At 34.8% G+C, this 10,833-nt stretch overlaps 1 non-coding gene across 1 annotated transcript; it reads left to right on the top strand.

The window, feature by feature from the left end:
* Positions 1–2,515: 2,515 nt before the first annotated feature.
* On the top strand, positions 2,516–2,620 carry LOC121204155 (small nucleolar RNA R71). Its single transcript, XR_005899083.1, has one exon. It is a non-coding gene; the product is annotated as a small nucleolar RNA R71 (small nucleolar RNA).
* Positions 2,621–10,833: the final 8,213 nt, after the last annotated feature.

The raw sequence follows: 10,833 nt of genomic DNA, 5'->3' as shown, positions 1-10,833 counted from the left end.
GAAATTGAATTATTCATTGGGAAATGATTAATGTAGATTCGGCCAAGAGAAAGTGTATATATGTGATAAGGCCGAATGGCCAATGTGATGAATGTGAAAGTGTATATATATGTGATAAGGCCTAATAGCCGATGTGATGAATGTGAAAGTGTATATATGTGATAAGGCCTAATAGCTGATGTGATGAATGTGAAAGTGTATATATGTGATGGGGCCGAGTGGCCAACGTGATGGATGTGAAAGTGTATAAATGTGATAAGTCCCGAAGGGCAATTGTGTCAGTACTATATCCGGGTTAAAACCCCGCAGGCTTTATGCGAGAGTATTATCCTGATTAATGTCCGTAGGCTTCGTGCTCGTACTATATCCGAGCTTTAAAGACCCGACGGCTAAATGCTAGGATTCAAGTAAGACTTTGATATTGAGTATCTGCATTAAGTTACCATCAAATAAGTATTATGTATTCAAGATGTTCAGGTACGTATTACTTACTCATCGGTGGAGTGATTTCGAGGTGAATTATCAGTATCAAAGAGGTAGGTAAATGTGATTAATATTATAACTCCAAATGTGAGAATGTGCTTTGGAAATATTTGACCATCTAGGTCATTATTATTCGAAAGTATATATGTGGCAGCCAAGTGTTGCGTTTAATGATATTATAGATCGAGATGAAGCTCTAGATTAACTTCATCGAACAGTTGAAATGAATGACCAATAATAGTGATTGAGAACACTTTGTCTTGCTTAAAACTTACTAAGCATTAAATGCTTACTCCGTTCTTTGAATCTCTGTTTTATAGATTTTGGTTCGTCAGCTATCGGACTCGGGATTATTGAAGTCGAAGTCGCCCACACTATCAAAGCCCTTTTGGTACACTTTTGGTGGAACTCTGAAAATGGCATGTATAGGACTACCCTTTTGTAGTGGGTCATGGACCCTTTGGATTTGTATAATTTTGGATAGCCATGCGAAAATGGCTTATATATGTTTGAGCATAATGTTATAATCATTTCGTATGGATATGGTTATTGAGAGGTGTGGATATGCTTAACAAGGATTGGCCATGGAATGGTTAATCACTATCATAATTTGTGCTATTTATGCTAAAAGGGCTAGTTGAATCATGGAAACTATGAAATAGGTAAAGTCTACCTTAAAGGCAGATGCTGACAGCAGCAGTGATGTAGATTTGGAAAATCACTAAAAATAGTAGGAATGGAATTAAATAGTGAATAAATTATGTAAACGAACCTTGATGAATATATTTTCATAGGAAAGTAACGAAACGATCATATGGACAGTATGTTAAGAGATATTCAGGTTCTCGTGAGACAGGGCCAGAACAGTTTCTGGATTCCCTGTTCCGACTTTGGAAATTCATTATAAATTAACCAGAGATAATTAGGAGTCATGCCATATATTTATAGGTTCCTCTCTGAGTCTAGTTTCTATAGAAACAAACGGCATCAGTATTGAAGCTCTGTGCAGGGAGATATCCAAGTCGTAATGCGCAAAGGTCAGTGTAGTCAATCCCTGTAACATGGGAGACTTTGACTAATAAACTGTACTAATTGGCCCGACCAAAAATTCTAGAAAAAAATATGTAGATGGGGATATGAGTCTAGTTTCAGGGAAAATCACGAAACTGATTTTCGAGTTGTGAAACTCAAGATATGATTTTTAAGGTGACAGTGATGCAGTTAGCCAACTGCCTGGAAATTTTTAAAATGGACCGCGATCGTAAGCGAATTTAGTCTGTGAACCCCTCATGTCTGACTCCGGCAACGGTCTCGGGTATGGGGTGTTACAATTACATGGCAAGCTACCTTTTGGTCATTCAGAAATTAGTTTGCAAGCTATCCTATCTGAGTTTCGAGCCCTTGGATCGATCCTTGTTGATTCTTAAGTGCTGTTTCGGTGTTATGAAAGCGAGTTTCTGACACCGAGATAAACTTTGTTAGCATCTTCTCAAGGTTCGGCTTCTTTTCCTATTGGTAAGGTGGTTTTTAAGAACCCGGAGGATGTTGTGACCTTTGATTTCCTTGACCACCCCACGAGAAGTTGGGATGGTTCCTCCAACCTGCATTATATGTGTGACTATATGGGTTATTTTAAGGTCTAGAGTTATTGTTACCCGTATATTGGACTTGTTCCTCCTTGATGCTAGGGTTGAAGAGTTGATATTTTGTGTATGCTCCTCCTCCATTTGAATCGCACCTCATCACTGGATGTACCTGAGTAGAACTACACAAATCATCAATCTTTTTATTTAAGAGTTCTACCTGGTTAGATAGCATAGTAACCGCATCGAGGTAGAAAACACCGGCTGCTTTTGTCGTCTTTGTTCTCATGACTTGTCACTGATAGTTATTCAGTGATATCTCTTCAATGAATTCGTAAGCCACTTTCGGTGTTTTGTTATTGATAGTCCCACCAGTAGCTGCATCGATAAGTTGCCTTGTTGAGGGGTTCACGCCGTTGTAAAATGCTTGAACCTGCAACCATAGTGGTAACCCATGGTGAGGGAACCTTCTCAATAGATCCTTGTATCTCTCCCATGTGTCATAGTGTTTCTAGATCCATCTGTACAAAAGAAGAGATATCATTCCTCAACTTAGCCATTTTAGTTGGCGAAAAATATTTTAAGTAAAAACTTTTTGGTCATTTGTTCCTAAGTAGTGATTGACCCTCGTGGTAACGAGTTCAACCACTTTTAAGCTTTTTTCCTCAATGAAAAGGGAAACAACTGAAGGCGAATGGCATCATTAGAAATGCCATTGATTTTAAAAGTGTCACAAAACTCCAGAAAATTTGTCAAGTGATTGTTTGGATCCTTATCCTGCAAACCATCAAACTGAACAAACTGTTGTATCATTTGAATTGTGTTAGGTTTCAGTTCAAAATTATTTGCAGCAATAGCAGGTCTAACTATACTTGACTTAGTTCCTGTTAAAGTAGGTTTAGCATAATCATACAAAGTGTGCGGAATAGGATTCTGATTTACTAGATCAGCAGCAATCACAGAAGGTAGCAAATTTTCTTGATTTTCAGCCATCTCCTCGGTTGTGGTGTAAATGTCGTCCTCTTGCTCTTCCTCGTGTATCTTAGGCTTCGCCTTATTTCTCTTCAGTTTCTGCGAGCTGTGTGATCGATCTCACTATCAAAAAGTAATGGTCCCGACGGGTTTCTTCTAGTCATACACTATAAAAACCTACCATAAGCGAATAAACATAAAATTAGAAAAGAAAATAAAAATTTAAATTGCAATAAAAGTAAAATGGCTAAAGTAAAAAAAATTGAGTGTTCCTAATATCTTAGTTCCCCAGCAACAGCGCCAAAAACTTACTGTGAACAAATCATGATAAGTCCAATAAGTTTTATAATTTATGAATGTTCATTCTTGAAAACTAACTATTATCACGACAAAGGCAAGCGCACCTTATCGAACAGTAGTACAGCTTATGGAAAGACCAGGATGTCGAACCCAAAGGAACTAAAAGTACTAGTATTAACTTTTTTTTATTATCTAACCTAAAAAAAGAGGGGTTTGTTTTTATCTAGACTAATTACTAAACTAAGAATGCTTAGAAAGTAAATTGGGGAAATAACTTTTGGGAAAACTGAATGATTTGGACAATACCTAAGGGAAAAATCCACCTACACTTCACTTGTTATTTAACTCTGAATCAAATGATTTATTCATTTGACTTGATCTATAGAAATCCCTAATTTATATTATTATCTCTCTCGAGACTAACAACGTCTAACGCCAGGTTGATTAATTGAAATCTCTTTCTAATTAACTCTTTAGTGTTGCATTAACTCGATCTATGGATTCCCTTATTAGGTCTCACTGTAATCCGAAAAAATCTTGTGACCCTATCTCTAAGCACGCAATCAACTCCGCTCAATTATGCTAGATCTACTCTTAGATAGGGACTTTTGTTCCTCTGAATAAGCACATCAATACTTGAATCAATATCATGGAATATTAAAGCAAGAATTAAGAGCACATAATTAAGAACAAGTCAAGTATTTACCATAGAATTCAGAAAACAATAACAAGATCCATCTTAGGTTTCTTTCACCTTAGGTATTTAGGGAGTTTGGTTCATATTTATGAAAGAAAACATCTCAAAAGAATAATGATAACAAAACATAAAGAAAACCCAAGAACGCTTGAAAGGAATTGAAGGGAGATCTTCAGTATTGAAGGTGAATCCAGCTTCTAAGATGGATCAATCAGCTTTCTTTGAGTAATTATTTGCCTCCTACTCCATGTGTGTCCTCTCATCCTCCTCTAGTGTGTTTAAATAGGCTTTAGAATGCCTAAAAGCCCTCAAGAGTGGCCTTTTCCAAATGGGACTAAACTTGGGCTCGACAGGGACATGCCCGTGTGCGATTTCTCCAATCCGTGTTCAAGATTGTTAAATAGAAACGGGCGTGTGGTCTACCTGTGTGAGGAAGTCCAGGCCGTATTGATTTCCCATGTTGGCCCATTTTCTCCTTTTTCAGCCTGTTTCTCGCTCTTTTTATTCTCCTATGCTCATCTAAGTATAAAACATGAAATTAAAGGATTAGGAGCATCAAATTCACCAAATCTAAGGATAAATCATCCAAAAATGTGCTACGCATGGGGTAAAAATATGTATAAATTACGGTTTATCAAAGCTAGTTTAAATATTTTTGGTTTTGAATTTGCATATTTATGTAGCCATGCGAAAATGGCTTGAGTACAATATTATGGCTTGTCTGTATGTGGTTATGACTTATATATGTTTTGAAGGTATGTTTAAAGGTTTATATGCTTGAAGTGTTTGGTTTTGATGATTTGGTAATGAGTAAAAAAAAGTATGATGAACAATCGGCCATGAAATTAGCTAATTTGGAAATGTGTTTTATGGTATAATTTGTATGGTAGATGGATGTGTCTTTGAATTGTGGTGCATGTATCTATAAGTTATGTGATGAATTTGCTATAAATTGTGAAATTGGTATTTGGTGTGCTTATTATTGACTTAGTTTGGATGTACAATTTGTCTAGTGAATTGGCTTAAAGGTGGTAAATGATGTGTATGCATTTTCGGTCTTATAGGTAGTATAGTTTGGAAGTATGATATGTGGTTATTTTGTGTATTATATGATGACATGTTTCGGCATGAATAAACAGGTAAAAAGATAGAAAGATGAGAATATCATTGATGGTGTATTGGTTATTTGAGTACAATTTGAAATGGTAATTAAAGTACATGTTTTAAAATGGTTTGGTTTGATCTTTTAAGGCTAAATTTAATGACCAAATATAGGGATAATTGATTTGTTGTGTTTAAGTGTTTTGGGGCATGATATTTAGCATGCGAATTGGTGTACTTAAAATTGTTGTTTATGTTCAAAAATTATTTAAAGTGGCTATGGTGTAATGCACATAGGTTAGTAATGTTTACAAATGTATTTGGTCTTATAACGAAGCTTGATTATGTTTTATATTTGTATGCCTAATAAGGTGTGTGAAAAGCTTAACCGAAGTAAATGTGCACATATGCATAACATACGAATTGCTATTTTTATAAATTAGTTAATGAATTGGGTTAACCATGATTGGGTATTTGTATTTAGAAATGTCTTTTGTTTTAGAGTGTTATGCGCATGTATATATCTTATAAAATGATATATTTGATATTTAGTTAAAGATAAGGATTGATATGACTTACTATGCATATGTGCATAGTTTATAAAATAGTATGGCTAAAAATTTGTTAATGAAATAAATATAGGCAATGGATGATTTGACATAAGCTTAGTGTATATGATGTATTGTTATAAGCTTTAATATATTATAAATATTCGAATGGTATGAATATGATAGTAAATAGTTTCAAACAATGGGTTTGTAAAGCATGCAATATTTTATTGATATATGATAGTTTGGTTCTAACTTTTAAATTTGTTAAGAGTATTGATTGATTTAATTTCAAAGTATGATTTGTAACATGAATCTTGATACATGAAAAGTGATAAATGACTGTGCTAAACTGTGTATTATTCGGTAATGCCTCATAACTCTAATCTGGTGATGGATACGGGTTAGGGGTGCTACATTCATGCTGAATCTAATAAACTGGATGGATTATCTAAGGTGATTTCAGCAATATCAGCACAGAAATTTGTTAAAAAGAGGTATGATGCTTATCTTGTGTATGTGTTGGATACTAAAGTGTTTGAGTCAAAGATTCAATCAATGCCGGTTGTATGTTAATTTCCTGATGTATTCCTAGAAGAATTACCTAGTTTACCATTGGAAAGAGAGGTGGAATTCTCTATAGATCTTGTCCCGAAAACAACACCAATATCTATAACACCTTAAAGAATGGCTCCTACTGAATTGGAATAGCTAAAAGTACAGTTGCAAGAATTGATTGACAGAGGTTTTACTCGACCTAGTTTCTCACCTTGGGGTGCGTTGGTTTTGTTCATAAAGAAGAAGGATGGAACGTTGAGGTTGTGCATTGATTACAGACAGCTCAACAAAGTTACAATAAAGAACAAGTATCTATTGCCTAGAATTGATGACTTGTTTGACTAGTTAAAATGTGTGACTATATTATCAAAGATTGATCTCCTTTCTGGTTACTATCAACTATGGGTAAAAGAATCGGATGTACCAAAGATAGCTTTTAGAACCAAGTATGGACACTATGAGTTTCTTGTGATGCTATTCGTCTTGACAAATGCACTTGCAGTGTTTATGGATTTGATTAACAGAATTTTGAGCCCCTATTTTGACAAGTTTGTGGTGGTATTTATAGATGATATTTTGGTTTACTCCTGAGATGAAAATGAACATACTGAGCACTTGAGAATAGTGTTGCAAACTTTACGAGAGAAACAACTGTATGCCAAATTCAGTAAATATGAATTTTGGCTACGAGAAGTTAGTTTTCCTGGGCATATAGTATCTGCTGAAGGTGTCAGAGTAGACCCAAATAAAATTTCAGCCATTATTAATTGGAAGCCATCAAAGAATGTGTCTGAAGTCTAAAGGGTTTTGGGACTAGCTGGTTATTATTGGAGATTTTTAAAAACTTTTTCAATGATAGTTTCTCCAATGACTCGTTTACTACAAAAAGATGTGAAATTTGATGGATCGACAAAATGCCAGTAGAAAGGCTTTATTGACAGAAGCACCTGTGTTAGTCCAGCCTGAATCGGGTAAGGAATTTACTATTTACATTGATGCATCATTGAATGGTTTAGGTTGTGTTTTAATGCAAGATGGTAAAGTAGTAGCCTATGCTTCACGACATCTAAAGCCACATGAAAAGAACTACCCGACACACGATCTTAAATTGGGGGCTATAGTGTTTGCATTGAAAATCTGACGGCATTACTTGTTTGGTGAAAAATGTCACATATTCATCGATCAAAAAAGTCTGAAATACTTGACGTCACAGAAAGATTTGAATGAAATACTTAACGTAACAGAAAGATTTGAATTTGAGATAGTGCAAATGGCTTGAGTTATTGAAAGATTATGATCTTGTTATTGGCTATCATCCGGGAAAAGCCAATGTGGTTGCTGATGCTCTGAGCAAAAAATCCCTATTTTCCTTACGAGCTATGAATACTTAATTTTCATTGTCTAATGATCGTTCAATCATAGCTGAGTTAAAAGTTAGACCAACGTTTTTGCAATAGATCTCTAAAGATTAGAAAAAAGATAGCAAGTTGCAAGCAAGATCAGAATTTCAGGTTAGGGCTGGCTTGTTTGTTATTCAAAGGTAGAGTATGTGTATCGAAAAACTCAGAATTGATACAGAAGATTTTGAATGAAGCTCACAATGGTAACATGTCTGTACGTCTTGGTAGTAATAAAATGTATAATGATCTAAAAGAGACATATTGGTGGCCAAGAATGAAACTAGATATTTCTGAGTTTGTATCTAAGTGTTTGATATGTTAACAAGTAAAAGCTGAACATCAGTTTCCTTCTGGACTATTATAGTCGGTTACGATACCAGAATGGAAATAGGAAGGAATTATTATGGACTTTGTAACGGGATTACCCCTGTCTCCAAAGAAAAAGGATGCCATTTGGGTAACCGTTGATCGATTGAAAAAATTTGCACACTTTATTCCAGTATGTATGGATTATTCCTTGGATAGATTGGCTAAATTATATGTTTTTGAGATTGTCAGATTGCATGGAGTGCCTATTTCCATTATTTCAGATAGAGATCCTCGGTTTACTTCTAGATTCTGGAGCAAATTGTAAGAAGCATTGGGTACTCAGTTACATTTTAGCACTGCATTTCATCCCTAGACAGACGGTCAATCTGAACGGGTAATATAGATCTTGGAAGATATGCTTCAATGTTGTGTACTTGAGTTTGTAGGTAATTAGGAAAGGTATTTACCTTTGGTTGAATTTGCTTATAATAATAGTTATTAGTCTAGTATTAAAATGGCACAGTATGAAGCCTTGTATGGATGCAAATGTAGAACTCCATTGTATTGGATAGAACTTAGTGAGAAAAAGTTACACGGAGTTGACTTGGTCCAAGATACCGAGGAAAAAGTGAAAGTAATTTGAGATAGCTTGAAAGAAACCTCTGAACGACAAAAGTCCTATGCTGATTTGAAGTGAAAAGAAATAGAATTTCAAGTCGGTGACAAAGTATTCTTGAAAGTATCGCCTTAGAAGAAAGTTCTTCGGTTTGGTCGCAAAGGAAAACTGAGTCCACAGTTCATTGCACTATATGAGATTACAGAAAGAATTTGACTGGTTGCATATCAGTTAGCTTTACCACCAGAGCTTGACCGGATTCATAATGTTTTTCATACGTCTATGTTACGACGGTATCGATCCGACCCTTCATATGTTATCTCTCCGACAGAGGTAGAGATTCAGCCTAATATGACATTTGGTGAAGAACCAATCAAAATCTTAGCTCGGGAAACAAAAGAGTTAAGAAATAAAAAGGTAGCTTTAGTAAAAGTTCTTTGGAAACACAAGGTATTGAAGAAGCCACATGGGAGCCGGGGGATACTATGAGGAAACAATAGCTAAATCTTTTTACTGGTAAGATTTTCGACGACAAAAACCCCTAAAGGGGGGACAGTTGTAACAACCCATTTTTCAGTGAAATCGGAACAGTGGTCTTGGGACCACAGATTCGTTCCGAAAATAAGGTTTATTTTTATTTCATTATATGGTTTGTATTATAATAGGCATGTCATGTGAAAATATTGAAACGAAAATTTTATCAATTAAGTGTTTAATTACGAGAAGGACTAAATAGCATAAAATGCGAAAGTTGAATTCTAGTAGCTATAAGGATTAAATAGCTATGGAATTCAAAAATAGAGGTCCTTATATGGTAATTAGACCATTAAGAAAGTATGTAGATTTTTCTTGGTGATTCATCCATGGAATTATAGAAAAAGGTAAGGTTTAAATTAGGAATAGCAAAATATCTAATTCATTAAAAGATGAAAAGAAAATATGTCATCTTATTTTCATCATCTTCAACCTAAAAACACATGAAAACCCTAGGTGAGAGAAAAGAAACTTTCAAGGCCTAATTGGGTAAGTTTTCTTGTCCCGTTTTTAGTAATTTTGGTATTTTTGAAACCGAGATAGCTTAATCTCTCTATTTGAGGGATTAACTTGAAAAGTTATCAAGGTATGAAAAATGGGTCATGGATGTATATGTTGGAAATTAGAAATTCATGGTAGAAAATGAAAGATTATTGATAGATGAACAACTTCTACAAAGTGACTTTTGATGAAAACATGATTTAGGGACTAAAATGAAAAGTTGTAAAATTTGATGAAAAATTATAAAATTTTAAGAATACATGTGCTGGGAAATTTGTAATGGGGTTTTGGTTAGGCTTGGAATAGGGAATAATTTGGACAAGTTTCATTTTCCGAGCCTAGGGACAAAATAGGAATTTATGGAAAAGTTAGGGGTAAAATGGTAATTTTGCCTAAGACATAAATTGAGTCCGTTTAAATATGAAATGTGTGGAATTGATGGTTAAATTCATTTATATATATCTGGACAACACTAATTCGAGGTTAGATCGAGGAAAAGAAAAGGTTTCGGATTAGTAGACTTCTAACGAGAACAAGTGCCGAGGTAAGTTCGTGTAACTTAATTGAGCATATAATTATGTTAATTGAATGTTGTGTTTGCATGTAATGTGATTTATATTGATGTGCTTTACTTGTATACCATGATGGAAAATTTGATACAATTGTTGAAATGGTGATAAAGGGTTAAGTCCCGATTGAATTTTGAATTCCGATGATTATATGCGCTTTCCCGAAACTAACAAGGTCCTGTATTTGTTGCAGACGAGATTTAGCTTGGAGAGTAAACCCATTGACCTTGTTATAGAAAATATTTAGCTCGAATGGCTAATCCCAATATAATACCTCTCGAGCATACGTTATGATTAGGCTTTCGCCTAGACTGGTAATCCTAATTGAGCTTTTGAGCATACGTTATATAATGATTTAGCCTGGACTGGTAATCCTGTTATACGATATGTGACTTGAGAGTGTGTTCCTTGGTTAAGTGCCCTAAGAGATACCATTGAAAAAGAATTGATAGATTATTGAATCGTGCACCCTAAGTGTGCTACTTGAGCATCCATTGGAATTCAATGATTCAACTGATATAAAACTCTTGACATGGCATGAAAATCTTGAGATGAAATGATAATGACTTGAAAGAATATTGCTTGATGAGCTCATCTATGTTATCTGATTGATATGAAGATTTTGGTGACTAACATGTTTGATTGAATGTATGTGATTAGGA

This window comes from Gossypium hirsutum, chromosome A07 (genome assembly GCF_007990345.1).
Source record: "Gossypium hirsutum isolate 1008001.06 chromosome A07, Gossypium_hirsutum_v2.1, whole genome shotgun sequence".
Lineage (NCBI taxonomy): Eukaryota > Viridiplantae > Streptophyta > Magnoliopsida > Malvales > Malvaceae > Gossypium > Gossypium hirsutum.
This window is presented reverse-complemented; position numbering and strand designations above follow the sequence as displayed.